The sequence below is a fragment of the Rhinichthys klamathensis genome, unplaced genomic scaffold (assembly GCF_029890125.1).
Source record: "Rhinichthys klamathensis goyatoka isolate OS25496 unplaced genomic scaffold, OSU_Roscu_1.1 h1tg000001l_1, whole genome shotgun sequence".
NCBI classification, from domain to species: domain Eukaryota; kingdom Metazoa; phylum Chordata; class Actinopteri; order Cypriniformes; family Leuciscidae; genus Rhinichthys; species Rhinichthys klamathensis.
Window position 1 is genome coordinate 3,171,280 of NW_026606555.1, and position 20,111 is coordinate 3,191,390.

Below are 20,111 nucleotides of genomic sequence, written 5' to 3' on the forward strand. Positions count from 1 at the left end.
AACCTACTCAATTTATGTACCAATTTATGTACCAATTACTTGTTTGTCCAAACCACCTTAGAGTTAGCAACCGGCCACGAAAAAAAGAACACTCTTTCAATGTCAGCTTGCCAGGAGCAGCCTATCTCTTTTGTCCCTTTATATATTGTGGTCTTCATCATTTGATGCCACACATTTTAAGCTGACAAAGCAGGAACACTTTATGGAGAAAGTGCTGTTAAATCCCAGAGGTGCCTGTACCTTGGTGATAGCTCCGTCGGTAGAGCATCAGACTTTTAATCTGAGGGTCCAGGGCTTAAGTCTGTCAGTTTGTTGCATACCTCCCCTAATCACTTGCTGTCCTCTTACTAGCCTTTGAGGGAGGTGGGCTTCCTCTTCAAGAAAAGATGTGGTGATGTGTTATTTCACAGCATTTGGTGTTGTTTTGCCTTCTGTAATGCTTGGTTGCTGTCTCAGCAAGCAGTGGTGGGGGACTTTAGAGAAACGAGCTGAAGCTTGCTGTCGACTATGTATGTTCAGTCACTTCTAAGCGGTCGTGTGCAGGCCTGAGAGAGTGGTTTGCTTTCTCTGTATAGTGTTTAGTACTTTGTGTTGTGCCTGCAGCATCCCCAGTCCAAATCCGGATCACGACACTCTTTTCGTGTAGGTGAAGACGTCGTTGAACTTCTTTTTGCCATCACAGTATTTTAGCCGAGTGCATCCTCCGCTGCTCGCTTTTGCATTGATGGTTGGCCCCAGTGTCCTCTGTTGCTCACATCCAGAAAAGAAAATAGCATGTGACCCACAGACAGGAGTAGTCGTGGCCAAGAGGTTAAGGCGATGGACTTGAAATCCATTGGGGTCTCCCCGCGCAGGTTCGAACCCTGCAGACTACGTGGATCTTTGTCACTTTGTCTGTTTGCGACAGGAATTGTGACATCCAGGAGCTGTGTACAATCTGGATTTTTCTCTTACTTCATATGCAGCACTTAAAAGGTGCAACCCACATCTCTTTTCAAGCTTGAAGTGAGCACCGTTTCAAAAGGCTCAGATCAACGGTGATTTTGGCCATTCTATTCAGGCAATCGGAGCAATGGCTTTGGCATCCCCGATAACTCCAAGGCCTTCACAGTGTTTAGCTCAAGAGTTGCTGCATTCTATTTTGTGGAGAATCTTGCATATTAGTGTTTTGAAATGTCGGATTTGTTCTCTCTTAGCATAGTGAAACAGAAACCTACTCAATTTATGTACCAATTTATGTACCAATTACTTGTTTGTCCAAACCACCTTAGAGTTAGCAACCGGCCACGAAAAAAAGAACACTATTTCCAATGTCAGTGTTTCTAGCTTGTCAGGAGCAGCCTATCTCTTTTGTCCCTTTATATATTGTGGTCTTCATCATTTGATGTCACAAATTTTAAGCTGACAAAGCAGGAACACTTTATGGAGAAAGTGCTGTTAAATCCCCGAGGTGCCTGTACCTTGGTAAGAGCCCGGTTAGCTCCGTCGGTAGAGCATCAGACTTTTAATCTGAGGGTCCAGGGCTTAAGTCTGTCAGCTTGTTGCAGACCTCCTCTAATCACTTGCTGTCCTCTTACCAGCCTTTGAGGGAGGTGGGCTTCCTCTTCAAGAAAAGATGTGGCGATGTGTTATTTCCCAGCATTTGGTGTTGTTTTGCCTTCTGTAATGCTTGTTTGCTGTCTCAGCAAGCAGTGGTGGGGGACTTTAGAGAAACGAGCTGAAGCTTGCTGTCGACTATGTATGTTCAGTCACTTCTAAGCGGCCGTGTGCAGGCCTGAGAGAGTGGTTTGCTTTCTCTGTATAGTGTTTAGTACTTTGTGTTGTGCCCGCAGCATCCCCAGTCCAAATCCGGATCACGACACTCTTTTCGTGTAGGTGAAGACGTCGTTGAACTCCTTTTTGCCATCACAGTATTTTAGCCGAGTGCATCCTCTGCTGCTCGCTTTTGCATTGATGGTTGGCCCAAGTGTCCTCTGTTGCTCACATCCAGAAAAAAAATAGCATGTGACCCACAGGCAGGAGTAGTCGTGGCCGAGAGGTTAAGGCGATGGACTTGAAATCCATTGGGGTCTCCCCGCGCAGGTTCGAACCCTGCCGACTACGTGGATCATTGTCTCTTTGTCTGTTTGCGACAGGAATTGTGACAGGCTCAGATTAATGGTGATTTTGGCCATTCTTTTCAGGCAATCGGAGCAATGGCTTTGGCATCCCCGATAACTTCAAGGCCTTCACAGTGTGTAGCTCAAGAGTTGCTGCATTCTATCTTGTGGAGAATCTTGCATATTAGTGTTTTGAAATGTCGGACTTGTTCACTCTTAGCATAGTGAAACAGAAACCTACTCATTATGTACCAATTGCTTGTTTGTCCAAACCACCTTAGAGTTAGCAACTGGCCATGAAAAAAAGAACACTCTTTCAATGTCAGTGATCCTAGATTGCCAGGAGCAGCCTATCTCTTTTGTCCCTTTATAAATTGTGTACATCTCTTTTCAAGCCTGAAGTGAGCACCGTTTCAAAAGGCCCAGATCATCTGTGATTTTGCCCATTCTATTCAGGCAATCGGAGCAATGGCTTTGGCATCTCCGATAACTTCAAGGCCTTCACAGCTCAAGAGTTGCTGCATTCTATTTTGTGGAGAATCTTGCATATTAGTGTTTTGAAATGTAGGATCTGCTCTCTCTTAGCATAGTGAAACTCATTATGTACCAATTGCTTGTTAGTCCAAACCACCTTAGAGTTAGCAACCGGCCATGAAAAAAAGAACACTCTTTCAATGTCAGTGTTCCTAGCTTGCCAGGAGCAGCCCATCTCTCTTGCCCCTTTACAAATTGTGGTCTTCATCATTTGATGCCACAAATTTTAAGCTGACAAAGCAGGAGCACTTTATGGAGAAAGTGCTGTTAAATCCCAGAGGTGCCAGTACCTTGTCATTGAACTCCTTTTTGCCATCACAGTACTTTAGCCGAGTGCATCCTCTGCTGCTCACATTGGCATTGATGGTTGGCCACGGTGTTCTCTGTTGCTCACATCCAGAAAAGAAAATAGCATGTGACTCACAGGCAGGAGTAGTCGTGGCCGAGAGGTTAAGGCGATGGACTCGAAATCTGTTGGGGTCTCCCCGCGCAGGTTCGAACCTTAACGGCTACGTGGATCCTCGTCACTTTGTCTGTTTGCGACAGGAGCTGTGTACGAGCTGCTTTTTTCTTTAACTTCATATGCAGCACGTATATTAGGAAACCCACATCTCTTTTCAAGCCTGAAGTGAGCACCGTTTCAAAAGGCCCAGATCATCTGTGATTTTGCCCATTCTATTCAGGCAATTGGAGCAATGGCTTTGGCATCCCCGATAACTTCAAGGCCTTCACAGTGTGCAGCTCAAGAGTTGCTGCATTCTATTTTGTGGAGAATCTTGCATATTAGTGTTTTGAAATGTCGGATTTGCTCTCTCTTAGCATAATGAAACTCATTATGTACCAATTACTTGTTTGTCCAAACCACCTTAGAGTTAGCAACTGGCCATGAAAAAAAGAACACTCTTTCAATGTCAGTGTTCCTAGCTTGCCAGGAGCAGCCCATCTCTTTTGTCCCTTTATAAATTGTGGTCTTCATCATTTGATGCCACAAATTTTAAGCTGACAAAGCAGGAGCACTTTATGGAGAAAGTGCTGTTAAATCCCAGAGGTGCCTGTTCCTTGGAAAGAGCCTGGATAGCTCAGTCGGTAGCGCATCAGACTTTTAATCTGAGGGTCCAGGGTTCAAGTCCCTGTTTGGGCGAAGGTCTGTCAATTTGTTGCAGACCTCCCCTAATCACTTGCTGTCCTCTTACCAGCTTTTGAGGGAGGTGGGCTTCCTCTTCAAGAAAAGATGTGGCGATGTGTTATTTCCCAGCATTTGGTGTTGTTTTGCCTTCTGTAATGCTTGTTTGCTGTCTCAGCAAGCAGTGGTGGGGGACTTTAGAGAAACGAGCTGAAGCTTGCTGTCGACTATGTATGTTCAGTCACTTCTAAGCGGTCGTGTGCAGGCCTGAGAGAGTGGTTTGCTTTCTCTGTATAGTGTTTAGTACTTTATGTTGTGCCTGCAGCATCCCCAGTCCAAATCCGGATCACGACACTCTTTTCGTGTAGGTGAAGACGTCGTTGAACTTCTTTTTGCCATCACAGTATTTTAGCCGAGTGCATCCTCCGCTGCTCGCTTTTGCATTGATGGTTGGCCCCAGTGTCCTCTGTTGCTCACATCCAGAAAAGAAAATAGCATGTGACCCACAGAAAGGAGTAGTTGTGGCCGAGAGGTTAAGGCGATGGACTTGAAATCCATTGGGGTCTCCCTGCGCAGGTTCGAACCCTGCCGACTACGTGGATCCTTGTCACTTTGTCTGTTTGCGACAGGAATTGTGACATCCAGGAGCTGTGTACAATCTGGATTTTTCTCTTACTTCATATGCAGCACTTAAAAGGTGCAACCCACATCTCTTTTCAAGCTTGAAGTGAGCACCGTTTCAAAAGGCTCAGATCAACGGTGATTTTGGCCATTCTATTCAGGCAATCGGAGCAATGGCTTTGGCATCCCCGATAACTCCAAGGCCTTCACAGTGTTTAGCTCAAGAGTTGCTGCATTCTATTTTGTGGAGAATCTTGCATGTTAGTGTTTTGAAATGTCGGATTTGTTCACTCTTAGCATAGTGAAACAGAAACCTACTCATTATGTACCAATTGCTTGTTTGTCCAAACCACCTTAGAGTTAGCAACCGGCCATGAAAAAAAGAACACTCTTTCAATGTCAATGTTCCTAGATTGCCAGGAGCAGCCTATCTCTTTTGTCCCTTTTTAAATTGTGCACATCTCTTTTCAAGCCTGAAGTGAGCACCGTTTCAAAAGGCCCAGATCATCTGTGATTTTGCCCATTCTATTCAGGCAATCGGAGCAATGGCTTTGGCATCCCCGATAACTTCAAGGCCTTCACAGTGTGCAGCTCAAGAGTTGCTGCATTCTATTTTGTGGAGAATCTTGCATATTAGTGTTTTGAAATGTCGGATTTGCTCTCTCTTAGCATAATGAAACTCATTATGTACCAATTACTTGTTTGTCCAAAACACCTTAGAGTTAGCAACTGGCCATGAAAAAAAGAACACTCTTTCAATGTCAGTGTTCCTAGCTTGCCAGGAGCAGCCCATCTCTTTTGTCCCTTTATAAATTGTGGTCTTCATCATTTGATGCCACAAATTGTAAGCTGACAAAGCAGGAGCACTTTATGGAGAAAGTGCTGTTAAATCCCAGAGGTGCCTGTTCCTTGGAAAGAGCCCGGATAGCTCAGTCGGTAGAGCATCAGACTTTTAATCTGAGGGTCCAGGGTTCAAGTCCCTGTTTGGGCGAAGGTCTGTCAATTTGTTGCAGACCTCCCCTAATCACTTGCTGTCCTCTTACCAGCCTTTGAGGGAGGTGGGCTTCCTCTTCAAGAAAAGATGTGGCGATGTGTTATTTCCCAGCATTTGGTGTTGTTTTGCCTTCTGTAATGCTTGTTTGCTGTCTCAGCAAGCAGTGGTGGGGGACTTTAGAGAAACGAGCTGAAGCTTGCTGTCGACTATGTATGTTCAGTCACTTCTAAGCGGTCGTGTGCAGGCCTGAGAGAGTGGTTTGCTTTCTCTGTATAGTGTTTAGTACTTTGTGTTGTGCCTGCAGCATCCCCAGTCCAAATCCGGATCACGACACTCTTTTCGTGTAGGTGAAGACGTCGTTGAACTTCTTTTTGCCATCACAGTATTTTAGCCGAGTGCATCCTCCGCTGCTCGCTTTTGCATTGATGGTTGGCCCCAGTGTCCTCTGTTGCTCACATCCAGAAAAGAAAATAGCATGTGACCCACAGACAGGAGTAGTCGTGGCCGAGAGGTTAAGGCGATGGACTTGAAATCCATTGGGGTCTCCCCGCGCAGGTTCGAACCCTGCCGACTACGTGGATCCTTGTCACTTTGTCTGATTGTGACATCCAGGAGCTGTGTACAATCTGGATTTTTCTCTTACTTCATATGCAGCACTTAAAAGGTGCAACCCACATCTCTTTTCAAGCTTGAAGTGAGCACCGTTTCAAAAGGCTCAGATCAACGGTGATTTTGGCCATTCTATTCAGGCAATCGGAGCAATGGCTTTGGCATCCCCGATAACTCCAAGGCCTTCACAGTGTTTAGCTCAAGAGTTGCTGCATTCTATTTTGTGGAGAATCTTGCATGTTAGTGTTTTGAAATGTCGGATTTGTTCACTCTTAGCATAGTGAAACAGAAACCTACTCATTATGTACCAATTGCTTGTTTGTCCAAACCACCTTAGAGTTAGCAACCGGCCATGAAAAAGAGAACACTCTTTCAATGTCAATGTTCCTAGATTGCCAGGAGCAGCCTATCTCTTTTGTCCCTTTTTAAATTGTGCACATCTCTTTTCAAGCCTGAAGTGAGCACTGTTTCAAAAGGCCCAGATCATCTGTGATTTTGCCCATTCTATTCAGGCAATCGGAGCAATGGCTTTGGCATCCCCGATAACTTCAAGGCCTTCACAGTGTGCAGCTCAAGAGTTGCTGCATTCTATTTTGTGGACAATCTTGCATATTAGTGTTTTGAAATGTCGGATTTGCTCTCTCTTAGCATAATGAAACTCACGATGTACCAATTACTTGTTTGTCCAAAACACCTTAGAGTTAGCAACTGGCCATGAAAAAAGAACACCCTTTCAATGTCAGTGTTCCTAGCTTGCCAGGAGCAGCCCATCTCTCTTGCCCCTTTACAAATTGTGGCCTTCATCATTTGATGCCACAAATTTTAAGCTGACAAAGCAGGAGGACTTTATGGAGAAAGTGCTGTTAAATCCCAGAGGTGCCTGTACCTTGTCATTGAACTCCTTTTTGCCATCACAGTACTTTAGCCGAGTGCATCCTCTGCTGCTCAAATTGGCATTGATGGTTGGCCACGGTGTTATCTGTTGCTCACATCCAGAAAATAAAATAGCATGTGACTCACAGACAGGAGTAGTCGTGGCCGAGAGGTTAAGGCGATGGACTCGAAATCCGTTGGGGTCTCCCCGCGCAGGTTCGAACCCTGCCGACTACGTGGTTCCTCGTCACTTTGTCTGTTTGCGACAGGAGCTGTGTACGAGCTGCTTTTTTCTTTAACTTCATATGCAGCACGTATATTAGGAAACCCACATCTCTTTTCAAGCCTGAAGTGAGCACCGTTTCAAAAGGCCCAGATCATCTGTGATTTTGCCCATTCTATTCAGGCATTTGGAGCAATGGCTTTGGCATCCCCGATAACTTCAAGGCCTTCACAGTGTGCAGCTCAAGAGTTGCTGCATTCTATTTTGTGGAGAATCTTGCATATTAGTGTTTTGAAATGTCGGATTTGCTCTCTCTTAGCATAATGAAACTCATTATGTACCAATTACTTGTTTGTCCAAAACACCTTAGAGTTAGCAACTGGCCATGAAAAAAAGAACACTCTTTCAATGTCAGTGTTCCTAGCTTGCCAGGAGCAGCCCATCTCTTTTGTCCCTTTATAAATTGTGGTCTTCATCATTTGATGCCACAAATTTTAAGCTGACAAAGCAGGAGCACTTTATGGAGAAAGTGCTGTTAAATCCCAGAGGAGCCTGTTCCTTGGAAAGAGCCCGGATAGCTCAGTCGGTAGAGCATCAGACTTTTAATCTGAGGGTCCAGGGTTCAAGTCCCTGTTTGGGCGAAGGTCGGTCAATTTGTTGCAGACCTCCCCTAATCACTTGCTGTCCTCTTACCAGCCTTTGAGGGAGGTGGGCTTCCTCTTCAAGAAAAGATGTGGCGATGTGTTATTTCCCAGCATTTGGTGTTGTTTTGCCTTCTGTAATGCTTGTTTGCTGTCTCAGCAAGCAGTGGTGGGGGACTTTAGAGAAACGAGCTGAAGCTTGCTGTCGACTATGTATGTTCAGTCACTTCTAAGCGGTCGTGTGCAGGCCTGAGAGAGTGGTTTGCTTTCTCTGTATAGTGTTTAGTACTTTGTGTTGTGCCTGCAGCATCCCCAGTCCAAATCCGGATCACGACACTCTTTTCGTGTAGGTGAAGACGTCGTTGAACTTCTTTTTGCCATCACAGTATTTTAGCCGAGTGCATCCTCCGCTGCTCGCTTTTGCATTGATGGTTGGCCCCAGTGTCCTCTGTTGCTCACATCCAGAAAAGAAAATAGCATGTGACCCACAGACAGGAGTAGTCGTGGCCGTACCCGCCGGCAGTAGGACTGCCAAACACATCCTAACGCTCTCCTAACAAGTCCTAACGCTCTCCTAACAAGTCCTAACAATTCCTAACGCTCTCCTAACAAGTCCTAACAATTCCTAACACAAGTCCTAACAATTCCTAACATATCCGAACGAGGTCCTAACATGGGGTAAAACAGCCAATCAGTTCCTAAGAAACGATGTTGCAACGCATTAAAAAAAAAAAAAAAATATGTTGCGACGCATCCAATCATCAACAACTGCTGCCTCGATGCACGGTTGTCTGATTGGTGAGGGACCTTAGCCATCATACAGCGTAAGGTTGTCATGCGAATCTCGTCGCTGATTGGATGGCCACCGTTTAGTGACAGGTTACAAACTCAGGTTCGCGACGTTGACAGGTATGTTATATTAATAATAGACTTTAGGGTGAATGTTTAAAGTCTATGAGACAGTAGGTTTTTGCTAACTTTAGCTCCTTTGGATAAACGTGGGAAACGATGTTGAAAGGGTAACGTAACTTAACGGTAACATTAACCCCATACGTTAAAATGACCCGCTGTTGTGAATTTTTCTAAATAAACTGCGATAGGGGCCTACGTTTACATTTAGTCTCTTTCTTTCTGTTACATTAACACATTCGGATTGTACTACGATATTTATTGTGTAAGGTTAATTAGACTAGATGTAAACCCTGTTTACGTAGGGTAACGTAAGCTAGCCGTTTGTTTGTTTGTCTGTTTGGTCAGTTAATGTCGTCGTTTAAAAGATTTTTCTACGATAAATGGTGCTCATCTAACTATGTTTTGTGTCATTGACCTGATGTGAAAACCGTTAACGCCTGAGGTGTTTTTGTGTGCTTTTTTAATAATCTAGTGACGTCAGCACGAAGACCCTAGTTGAAGTGTAGACCTATGGATTAACTTTCTGAGTAAAATAAATTGTGAAATTAATTACTGTTATCAATCAACACATTTGTCATATGATAGGGTAGGCTATACTGTTCATTTGATAGACATATATTGCTGAAATATTGAGAAATAAAGCCTTGCTTGTGGTGATCAGTAGTAGTTGAGTAGTATTTCCATCTGTTACGTTTATTTTTGTTGTTTTTCATATATTGTCCCTAATATCTGCAGAAATGACAAAGACTGGGAAACCAGATGCATACTGGGCAGGTGTGATGTCCCTGTATGCCCAGGGAAAGTACACATTTACAACTGGCAAGAGGCCGGGGTCCAGGAGATGGAGGGCGGTAATACAGCGGATTGCTGATTGTCCTCTGACTCCCCTGAAAGGTCAAACTACTGTCCGCAAATTAGACATATTTGGGAAAAAGATCCCCTGCAAGTGTGGATACCACCAGGTAAACGATGCCATTGAATCATTAAACCTGTGATGTGATGAAAATATACTGGAAAATGTAATGGAAAATGGTTTCTCCTCAGTTCTACTGTTTGTTTCCAGTGTTAAACAGTGTGAGTATGTAATTATTAGTGGAAATGTACTTTAAATGTAAACCCACTTTGATTTTTCCCAGTCAGCAGAGAAGGCAGGGACAGCAGCATCCAGTGAAGGTCAGCTGAGGGCTCCACAGGCCAGTGCTGGTTTTTCCCAGTCAGCAGGGAAGGCAGGGACAGCAGCATCCAGTGAAGGTCAGCTGAGGGCTCCACAGGCCAGTGCTGGTTTTTCCCAGTCAGCAGGGAAAGCAGCATCCAGTGCAGGTCAGCTGTGTCTCAGGTCAGCTGAGAGTTTACAGGCCAGTGCAGGTGCAACAGCTACAGTTTCTCAGGCCAGTGCAGCAGTTGGGGAAGCTGTTAAAGTTCCAGGACCACAGACAGGTAGGGAGGGCTGGGTATCGATTCAGATGTTACAATTCGATTAGATTTTGATTCACAAGCTCTCAATTCGATTCGATTTTGATTCTCGATTCGGTTTTTTGATTTCAATTCTAAATTCGATTTCGATTCGACTCAATGAATATATATTTAACACAAATCCTATATTTATAAAAAAAAAGAAAAGAAAAGAAAAGTGAACATTAGTTTACAAGTGGTTAATTAATAAAAAGACATTAAGAGCTACAAACCTGTATATTAAACTCTTTTTATTTTAGGTACACTTGGGTACATTAAAACGGAATCATATTTACCTGTGCCCTTCCTGTCTAACAGGAAGCAGAAATTGCTATGCAGAAATTGAATAAAGTTATCAAACAGTCTGCGCTGTATTAATTATAAATTATATATAGACTAATCCTTATTAAAGTTACATAAGTTCTTTAGTCAAGAGCAGTGAGTGTTTTTTCTCTGTTCCCTTTGTTCTTTGATTAATTTTAACGAAAGATATAATTAGTGGCTACTGTGTACTGTCCCTTTAAGACCAGCCGCTGCTGACAGACGCGGATCTCACATGCGCCTCACACAGCCCAAATTGGTTCATTTCATAAAAAATCGCAGCATTTTGCATCATATAATTGCGTAGGCTTGACATCGGGATTGCGATATGATTAATCGTGCAGCACTAGTTGAGGTTATTTTATGATTAAGATAAAACAAACATAAAATCTCACATCATTAGCTATAAAATGGAGTTTGCAAGCCTATGAACAGTGGAGGAAAACTAATACTGGCTTTTGGGTAATAGATAAATAAATATGGGAAAAAAATCGCTTCGTGGTGTTTGAGAGTCAACCACATTTAAAAAAAAACATTAATCAAAAAATACATTTTTTTGCCCAGCCCTACAGACAGGTGTAGGTCAGAAAACTCCAGCTCTGTGCAGGATGAGCGAGGGGAAGTCTATCACATGCTCGCTGTGTAGTCAGGAAGTGATGTGCGAGGACTTCACGCAGCACCTGTCAGACTACCACACCCAGGAGCAGTGTGAGCAGTGTGGTGCAAAGGCCTGGGGGGCTTTTGGATTGTTACAGCACATAGAGGAATGTCACCTTTTGACCTGTCCAACAGACCTCCCAGATGTTGCTGCTCCTACCACTCCCATAGCCCAAGAGACGACACTGCAACCCAGTGACCCACCCTATGTTCCTGCCCCTGTTCCTGCTCCTCCCACAGCCCATGAGACGTCTCTAGCACCACCACGACACCCACTCACTCTGCAGCCTCCTGAGGTAAACTGGGTGAATTTTCTACCCAAGCAGTTCACCAGAGTCATCCAGCCAGCTGACCAGGAGTGGATCGCCCACATTTTATATGACAGTACTGGACAGCTGAAACAAAACCTGTCTCAGAACTGGTTTCATCCCCCCAGCCCCACCAAATCCATCTCACCTCCTGATCCACATAATTATTTCCGCCAGCGGATGTTCCTGTGGGCTCCAATGCGGATGTGGGGCATCCCTCTGAAATGCACCCAGTGCAATAGAAAGATGCACCATTCTGGCATTTACACTAAAGCCAGGGAGGTAATTGACATTGATTCGAAATATTACCTGGTGGGTGGAGACTATCCAAGGTGCAGCAAATGCATGATTCCCGTCTGCCCTTGGAGCATTGACATTTTAAAACAGCTCGATCCCTCCCACCGTTACAAATTCCCAGCTGTCCTCACAACCCATTTGGCACTGGACAGGAGGTGTGTTGCGATGTTGCGCCCAAGAACATTAGGGAACAGCTCCAGCTATTTACAGCAAGCCTTGCAGGAGATACACAGTGAGGAGTGGGCTAGGCGGACCATCGACTACCTCACTGATTGTGAGGTCCACAAAAAGTCCTGTGTCCTCACCCAGTCTGAAGCTGTGTATCAGCCGCCACCACCCTTCAGTCCCCTGCCCCTTTCCCAGTGGTTTGAGACGGTTCATGCCAATGACATTCTGAGTCACCTTGACGAGTTGAAGGGTGTGATCACTTCAACGCTTGGTAGAATCTTGAAACTGGACTCTACTAAGAAGGTAAATGTAAACATACTGTATGTAAACTTGATTTCATTCAGTTTGTTAGCATAGCCGATGATTTCTGAGACGTGTTTTTTTTAATGTAGATCACAAAAAAACTTGCTGGTGGCATTGAGGGCACAGCCACATGGATGTCTAATATCGGCAATGAATTTGGGCAAGTGCTGAATTCTGTGCTGACCACTGGTGAGGGGGCTGGCCTTGATGACCTTTGTCAAGGCATCGTTCAAAGGTACAGCGATGCTGATGAGCCACAGCCAGATGCCATATATGTGGACAGAGACTGCTGCAGTGAGACAGGTGCGTTGCCTTTTAATTTGTGTTGTGATGTGTCTATTACATGTGCCTCTGGGGGCTGTTGCACAAAAGTAGAATGAAGAAATTCAGGATGAATGAAAAAGCGCAGCTTGACTTAGTGTGATCTGCTCATCGCGGCTTAATCGGTTGCACGTTTGCCGAGCCAGGATGAGAAGGTGAAGCTATGTCAAGCCAGGTGAAGATAGTTGGGATAAGTGCACGTTCACTGCTTTCTTAAATAGACCACGGTATTGATCCCAAATTTACTGATGCTACAATGGAGAATACGCATTGTTTATTCTTTACACAGAGTGAGCAGCAGCTTCATATGGAATTATGACACATTTGTAAAAAAGAAACACGGCCGCTGTAATAAAACAGCGAGAGAAAGGTCGATCACCGACCGACTGAATGCATAATCCTAAAAATATACATTTACTGACCACTGCTCTGAATTGAAACTGCCATACCATTCAAGAAGTTTGGCTAATTATTTGCACAAATGAGCTGTTGTACTCTTTGCCTTAAAAATGAGCAGAAGACAGCCTAATGTTACACAGGAAATGTAACCTGAAGATCAATTGCTGCTCGCTTTTCAGGCAAAGTGTACAACAGTTCGTTTGTGGAAATAATGAGCCAAACTCCTTAAATGGTTTCATTTTAGAGCAGTAGTTTGTAAATGTATATTTTTAGATATATCATTCAGTCGGTCTGCTTCTGCCACGGTTTTTCTCACGTTTTTGTTTTTACAGAGGCTGAGTTTCCTTCTTTATTTATTGTATGCTTTCTTTCCTAGTAAGCCTAAATGGACATAGACTCTGAAGAAATTCTAGAAATCTAGAAACTATAAAGATAATTAAGTGATACATTTAATGCACACTTTGAACATGACTGTAACACAGTGTATTCATCAGGTATTTCCCCCCAGCTAAATATAAGGTCAGAAACCATTGAGGTGTCCTCCCCCTGTTGTTACGTAAGGGATAATGAATAGAGAGGCGGTCGTTATAGCGAATAACAAGCTCGACAGGCGGTCTTGACAGCCTGAAGGGCTTGTTATTCGCTATAACGACCGCCTCTCTATACATTATCCCGCTTATTACATGGCTACCTACAAAATAAATAATTAATTTGACACAAATTGATTTAAAAAGGAGTTTATTGTTTTAAAAACGATTGTATTGCTTCCGCCAAAGAAAATAGTCCCTTCCGCGTCCATAGCAATGCGCTGTTTTGCATGGCAACGGTCTGTTATAGTTCGCAGCGGTCTGTTATCAAGAAATAACAGACCGCATTCTACATTGGAATTCAGCCAAGCCATGTAATAAATGAATGTAATGTAGTCTACTGTCTCTCTGTATAGTTACTGGTCCAGTGAACTTAGACTATAATTAGGGAGGATTGTACAATTATAAAAACCTATAATAATTGTTCAAGTTCACTGGAGAGAACACAAATTGTTATTGGGAATATTTTTGCATTATTTAACTTGTTTCTGGCATCATTTTTATTGCATCCTCCAATCCCTTTTGAGCCTTGGTTTGTTTCTTTAAATGGAGGCCGTAACACATTTGATCAAACAATAGTTTTGGCAGGAGATCAGTGCAGTTTGAACTGGAAACAAACAGAGATGCATGTACTGTATTTACTGTCTGTTTCTTATTGTTATAGGGGTGGGTCCGGTTCTCACTTGGTTTCGACCATGGACGTCACCGGTGAGACTGGATATTTTCCATTTTATGAGGCGGTTCACAAAGGGTCTTACGACGGAGCACCACCCACTGTTTGGCACGTTCTGCTCAAAATTGTCCACTTGTATCTTTGAGTGGGACAAAGAGGACATTCACCGACTCAAAGAGGCCAAGAGGGCAGAGTTTAAAAAAAAGCACCAGGGTCACATACCCACTGACTCTCAGGTGTTATCAAGCATCACATCAAATGAGCTGGTCAAGCACTGCCGCAGGAGAACCCGAGGGGTTGAGGAGACCCGCGTTCTAATCAAACAACTGCTGGACTCCATGTGGGACCTCACAGACACAAGTGGCTTGCATCTCATAAATCATGACAGCATGTCTCTTGTGTGGGAGACACAGCAGAAGCACTTGCCCTGCATTCAAGATCCACCTGGTGTCCAGTTGTACACTAACACTGGATCAGGCCTGGAGAAGGGAGACAAAACGCTTGACGTCCTAAGATGTGGCAGAGGATCCTCCTCGCTCGAGAGCTTTCATCTGCACCAGTGTGGTTTCATCCCAGGCAAGCTGAAACACTCAATATTTGAAACATTTAGTTAATGAATGCTGTGTATTAAGTTGTCATAATATTCTTTTGTTGTTGTTGTCACCAATGCTTTTGTCTTGCCAGGGTGGAGATGTAATGCTCTACATACACAGATGTACTTGCTTGAGGGGTTATCCAGATGGAACCATAATAGGTCTCAGCAAGCTCTGGGTATGAGTGGTACATCGCGTACAAAGATGTACGATGTACGTTTGATGTCCAGTGTGAACGTCCTGAGCAAAAGAGTCCTAGGAAGTGGACTTCTTCCAGAGTTTATACCCCCGGGGAAACCCACCGGTAAGATTCTATGGCACAAAAAACAAAAGAAAACATGCTGGACAATATTCGATATTACCTGAAGGTTACACCTTTGTTCACTCACTCACTCACTCACTCATTCTACTTTAATCCTTTTTTTTCTTTTTCTCTTCTGTCATTCTGTTGATTACTTATGGCAGGAGAGCGTATTGCTGTGGAATATTTGCTGGCGCAGTCTAACCGGGGAGATCTGCTGAGTGCACAGAAGGAAATTGGTGCCATTCCATCAGAGATGCTGGATGAAGCTCAGGAGGATGAATGTCCTGATGTGACAGTACCCCAGGCCACCGATATATATTTTCAGTCTTCATCTCAGGTATTGCTGTGTTAATAATTTGATGATAAATCAAAACATTTTTACTGTAAACCTAGTTTGCAGAGGTTAATTTTTCTTGATTAGTGATGTGTGATTGACTCGTTATATCAACAATTCATTTGTGTAACATGAGCACAACAAACTTTATCAACCTCATTGTACCCCTCTCACTAGGGGTGGAACGGTACACAGAAGTCACGGTTCGGTTCAGACGTCACGGTTCGGTACGACTTCGGTACAATGGAGTGAATAGCAAAACAAAAATGCAGAAGGCTTTTTTTATAAATGTCTTGTATTTTTTAAATAAGTTTTATTAATAAAGGCATAGAACCAGTTTATTTGTAGTGCACTGACAGTAGTTTTATATAATTAGTTTATTAATTAAATTATTAAAAAGACCTTGAGATATGTTTGGTAATTGTACCTGAATGAATTTAAAATTAATTTGCTATTTCAGATCAATATATTTGTTTTCCTAGGTTACAGTTTGATAAGAGTTTAGATTGTGACAAAAGCACAATGTTGTGTTTTATTGCGAGTGAACACAAATATAAGTAAACAAATTGCAGTTTTAATGATGTCCTGTATGAAAAAAATGACGGAGTATGTTTTTATGTTTCCACTGTTCGATCGCCCGTGCCTCACACACACACACACACACACACAGTTCGATCGCGCGATTCGCGCCTCTCTCTCTCTCTCGCGCGCGCACACACACACACACAGTTAATCGCGCCTCTCTCTCTCTCTCTCTCTCTCTCTCTCTCTCTCTCTCTCTCTCTCTCGCGCACACACATACTCCAGCATTGCGATCTTGATCGCAGCCTGTTCATTGCTGCGTTCACAGTCACACCAAAAGCGAATAGAGCGAAATTTATCGCTATTTAAGAGTTTATTTTATTTTATTTGTACCGTGTATTCTCCGTGCAAATTCGTGCACCGAACCGTGCCGCCCGTACCGTTTCGGTTCAATACGAATACATGTACCGTTCCACCCCTACCTCTCACTGTTTACACATAATTACTTAAGGAATCTACACTTGAAAGTGGTGTGTTCAGCAGTACCTCCAGCTCCCCATTTGAGGACAGTGGGCCCATCACTTCAACTCTGGTAAAGTGGCTAATGTATTCACCATCAGAAATCATTGTTCCTTCAACTTTTCTTTTAAATTAGCTGTACAAGAATTGGTTTTGTTTCCATTTCATGTGACAGGATAGTCGGTGTGATCCTAGAGGAATTCCCGGATGGGAGGCGGTCGATGCCTTGGCAGGGTATCTTGTCAGCCTCAATCGGACAATAACCGCTCTCTCAAACTCTGAGATAGTAGAGATATTAAGACTGTACTCCAGCCTGGATCCTATTGACAAGTCCCCAACCAAATACTCCATGAAAAGTAAGAAAAAGAACTTGTCAGGACCATGGAGAGCTTCTCGGAAACGCAGTGGCTCTGCCCCAGGCCAGCAAGCAGCTGAGAGGTATCTGCCTCTGATATACAGTATATTTGTAATATTTGTGTGTGTGTGTGTATCTACATAGACACAAAATTCACGTGTATGTGTTTACAGTACATACACATAATGTGGATTATGTCATCTTGTCATCTATTTTGCAGATTGTTCATGGTTCATGGCCAGGCTGCCCAAAGACCTGATCTTAACAGGATTTCTGAGTGTGTTGCACTCAGACTCTACAAAGAGTTCCGGGAAGCCAGAAATAGGCCAAAGGACAACAAAGGGAAAACATTTGCAATACCTCAGTCAATTGTCATGACTTACAGTCATATCAAACAGTTAATAGAGGACTGCAAAGACATACTGGACAACACCAACCTTTTACTTGTGACTATAAACAACACCACAGTGTCCTCCTGGTTAGTTCATATTTACAGCTTCATACATTCACTTCGATATGAAAACCTACTTATTCATACAAGATAAATTTCACACAAATAACAACAAAAAAGTTCTGTTGTGATTTTTATTTTCTTTAGGCTGCAGGATCGGCAGAAGAGAACCGACCGCGATTCGTTACTGCAAGGGGTGCAGCTTCCTCAGCAGGTCCATTTGGCAGAGGAATCGCTCCTGGAGGCCCGGGACCTACCATCCGAGCCTGTTCAACGCGCTAATACAGTTATGGAGTTCCAGGAACCAGAAAACCGTGAGGGTGAGGCAGTGATTCGTAAACGTCGCTGTGCCAGAGTGGTGTTTCCCACTGTGCACACAGACACTGGAGCTGGTGCCAGCTCAACCAATGAAGATCAGGACTGGTCGAGAGCACAGCACTGGCCTGGGGATGCTGTCTTCCCTGCTTCGTCGGACGTTGCCTACTGCCAGAAGGGTCAACACTCAGCTCCAGCGTCTCACTCTCAGGGCTGGTCCCCTTACCTGCCGTCACCTGCTCCAGCGCCTCACTCTCAGGGCTGGTCCCCTTACCTGCCGTCACCTGCTCCAGCGCCTCACTCTCAGGGCTGGTCCCCTTACCTGCCGTCACCTGCTCCAGCGCCTCACTCTCAGGGCTGGTCCCCTTACCTGCCGTCACCTGCTCCAGCGCCTCACTCTCAGGGCTGGTCCCCTTACCTGCCGTCACCTGCTCCAGCGTCTCACTCTCAGGGCTGGAACACTTACCAGTTGCCACCAGTGCCAGCTTCTCACTCCCAGGGTGGCCATCATGATCAACCGCCACCAGCTCCAACACCTCAACCTCAAGGTGGGCTTCCTTACCAGCCAGCCCCGGCACCACTAGCTTCTCTCAATCGGTTTCGAGAATGGAGATTGCGAAAGGCAACCCTGGAGGATAAGGAGCGAGAGAAAAGAGGTGATCCCCCCAAGAAGCGGCAAACCAAAGAAAGCTACCACTATCAGTGTAAAATATGTGGTCAGTCAAAGAGCAAACTTACTGGCCATACACAGTTACGGGGGAAATGGTATTGTCCTGCATCTGGACAGACCATCACAGAGTGGAAGAGTTCGTTATAGAATACATATGTAGTGTATATAGTTGTTTTTATAGTTGTTTTTATAATTGTGCTGCACTTTGATGTTCCATAACAAGCCCATACATTGTGTTATTTCTATTCAAAGTGTTTGTGTTATCTTGTTATGTTTATCTATGTTTACTTTAACACAGTTAACGGTTTATTGGAGTTGTTTGTGTTCTTAAAAAAAAACAAAAAAAAAACACATACACCTTTTGGTGTTTGTGTTATTAAAAACAAAAAACACAACTCTTGTGGTGTAACAGTAACACATTCATCCTTTGGGTGGAAGATCCAGGTGCAAATCCTGGCAGGAGTGTGCACCTTGTTGGCCTAATCAGTATTTAATTAAAATTGAATTTATAATATATTATATTTTCTATTATTATTATTATTATTATTATATCTAGCTATTGAATTGTGTGAGTATGTATATATAATGGCTAATATAATGGTATTTATAACTACATGGTTACTTATAATAATAATAATATCTAGCCATTGAATTGTGTGAGTATGTATGTATATATAATGGCATTTATAACTAAATGGTTACTTATTATTATTATTATTAATTATAAATACTAGTTTTATTATTATTCATAATTTATCAAACTATTTGTAATGGTAGTAGGTGTTTATTATTAGCATTACATGAAGCTATTTAAATTTGAAAGTTATATAGATTTGAGCTTTTATTTGTGAAAGTGTTTAATTTATTATTATTATATCTAGCCATTGAATTGTGTATGTATGTGTATATATATATATATATATATATATATATGTATATATATGTATATATATAATGTATATTAAGATTAAACCATATGTGTGGTAGTAAGTGTATAATAAATAATTGTATTTACATATATTTGTACATGTATATTTATTTTTTATTATTACATATAACACTATACATTTGAGCTTTTGGAATAAACTATATTTGTGGAAAGTATGTGTTGTACACTTTTATTATTTCACATTGTGATAGGTAGGTAAAAAAGGTCTAAATATTGACTTGTAAATCATTTAAATATTTTTACATTTATGCATTTGGCAGACGCTTTTATTATCCAAAGTGACTAATATTGCATTTAAGGTACAAATTTTACATTCTTATCAGTTCTTGCTTTCCGTGGGAATCGAACCCCTGATTTTGGCGTTCTTTCCCCCTTCTTTCTCCTCCTTTCTCCTTCTCTTCCCCCCCCCTTAGCAGTCCCTTTTGCCCCATCTTTGGCCGAGAGGTTAAGGCGATGGACTTGAAATCCATTGGGGTCTCCCTGCGCAGGTTCGAACCCTGCCGACTACGTGGATCCTTGTCACTTTGTCTGTTTGCGACAGGAATTGTGACATCCAGGAGCTGTGTACAATCTGGATTTTTCTCTTACTTCATATGCAGCACTTAAAAGGTGCAACCCACATCTCTTTTCAAGCTTGAAGTGAGCACCGTTTCAAAAGGCTCAGATCAACGGTGATTTTGGCCATTCTATTCAGGCAATCGGAGCAATGGCTTTGGCATCCCCGATAACTCCAAGGCCTTCACAGTGTTTAGCTCAAGAGTTGCTGCATTCTATTTTGTGGAGAATCTTGCATGTTAGTGTTTTGAAATGTCGGATTTGTTCACTCTTAGCATAGTGAAACAGAAACCTACTCATTATGTACCGATTGCTTGTTTGTCCAAACCACCTTAGAGTTAGCAACCGGCCATGAAAAAAAGAACACTCTTTCAATGTCAATGTTCCTAGATTGCCAGGAGCAGCCTATCTCTTTTGTCCCTTTTTAAA

General features: G+C 43.1%; 7 non-coding genes across 7 annotated transcripts; all 7 read left to right on the forward strand.

Moving 5' to 3' along the window:
- The first annotated feature begins 793 nt into the window (after positions 1-793).
- Positions 794-875, forward strand: trnas-uga (transfer RNA serine (anticodon UGA)). Its single transcript has one exon. It is a non-coding gene; the product is annotated as a tRNA-Ser (tRNA).
- Positions 876-2,021: 1,146 nt separating this feature from the next.
- Positions 2,022-2,103, forward strand: trnas-uga (transfer RNA serine (anticodon UGA)). The gene has a single exon. It is a non-coding gene; the product is annotated as a tRNA-Ser (tRNA).
- A 2,168-nt stretch (positions 2,104-4,271) lies between these two features.
- Positions 4,272-4,353, forward strand: trnas-uga (transfer RNA serine (anticodon UGA)). Its single transcript has one exon. It is a non-coding gene; the product is annotated as a tRNA-Ser (tRNA).
- Positions 4,354-5,295: 942 nt separating this feature from the next.
- On the forward strand, positions 5,296-5,368 carry trnak-uuu (transfer RNA lysine (anticodon UUU)). Its single transcript has one exon. It is a non-coding gene; the product is annotated as a tRNA-Lys (tRNA).
- Positions 5,369-5,865: 497 nt separating this feature from the next.
- On the forward strand, positions 5,866-5,947 carry trnas-uga (transfer RNA serine (anticodon UGA)). The gene has a single exon. It is a non-coding gene; the product is annotated as a tRNA-Ser (tRNA).
- Positions 5,948-7,008: 1,061 nt separating this feature from the next.
- trnas-cga (transfer RNA serine (anticodon CGA)) lies at positions 7,009-7,090 on the forward strand. The gene has a single exon. It is a non-coding gene; the product is annotated as a tRNA-Ser (tRNA).
- Positions 7,091-7,644: 554 nt separating this feature from the next.
- Positions 7,645-7,717, forward strand: trnak-uuu (transfer RNA lysine (anticodon UUU)). Its single transcript has one exon. It is a non-coding gene; the product is annotated as a tRNA-Lys (tRNA).
- The last annotated feature ends 12,394 nt before the right edge of the window (positions 7,718-20,111 follow it).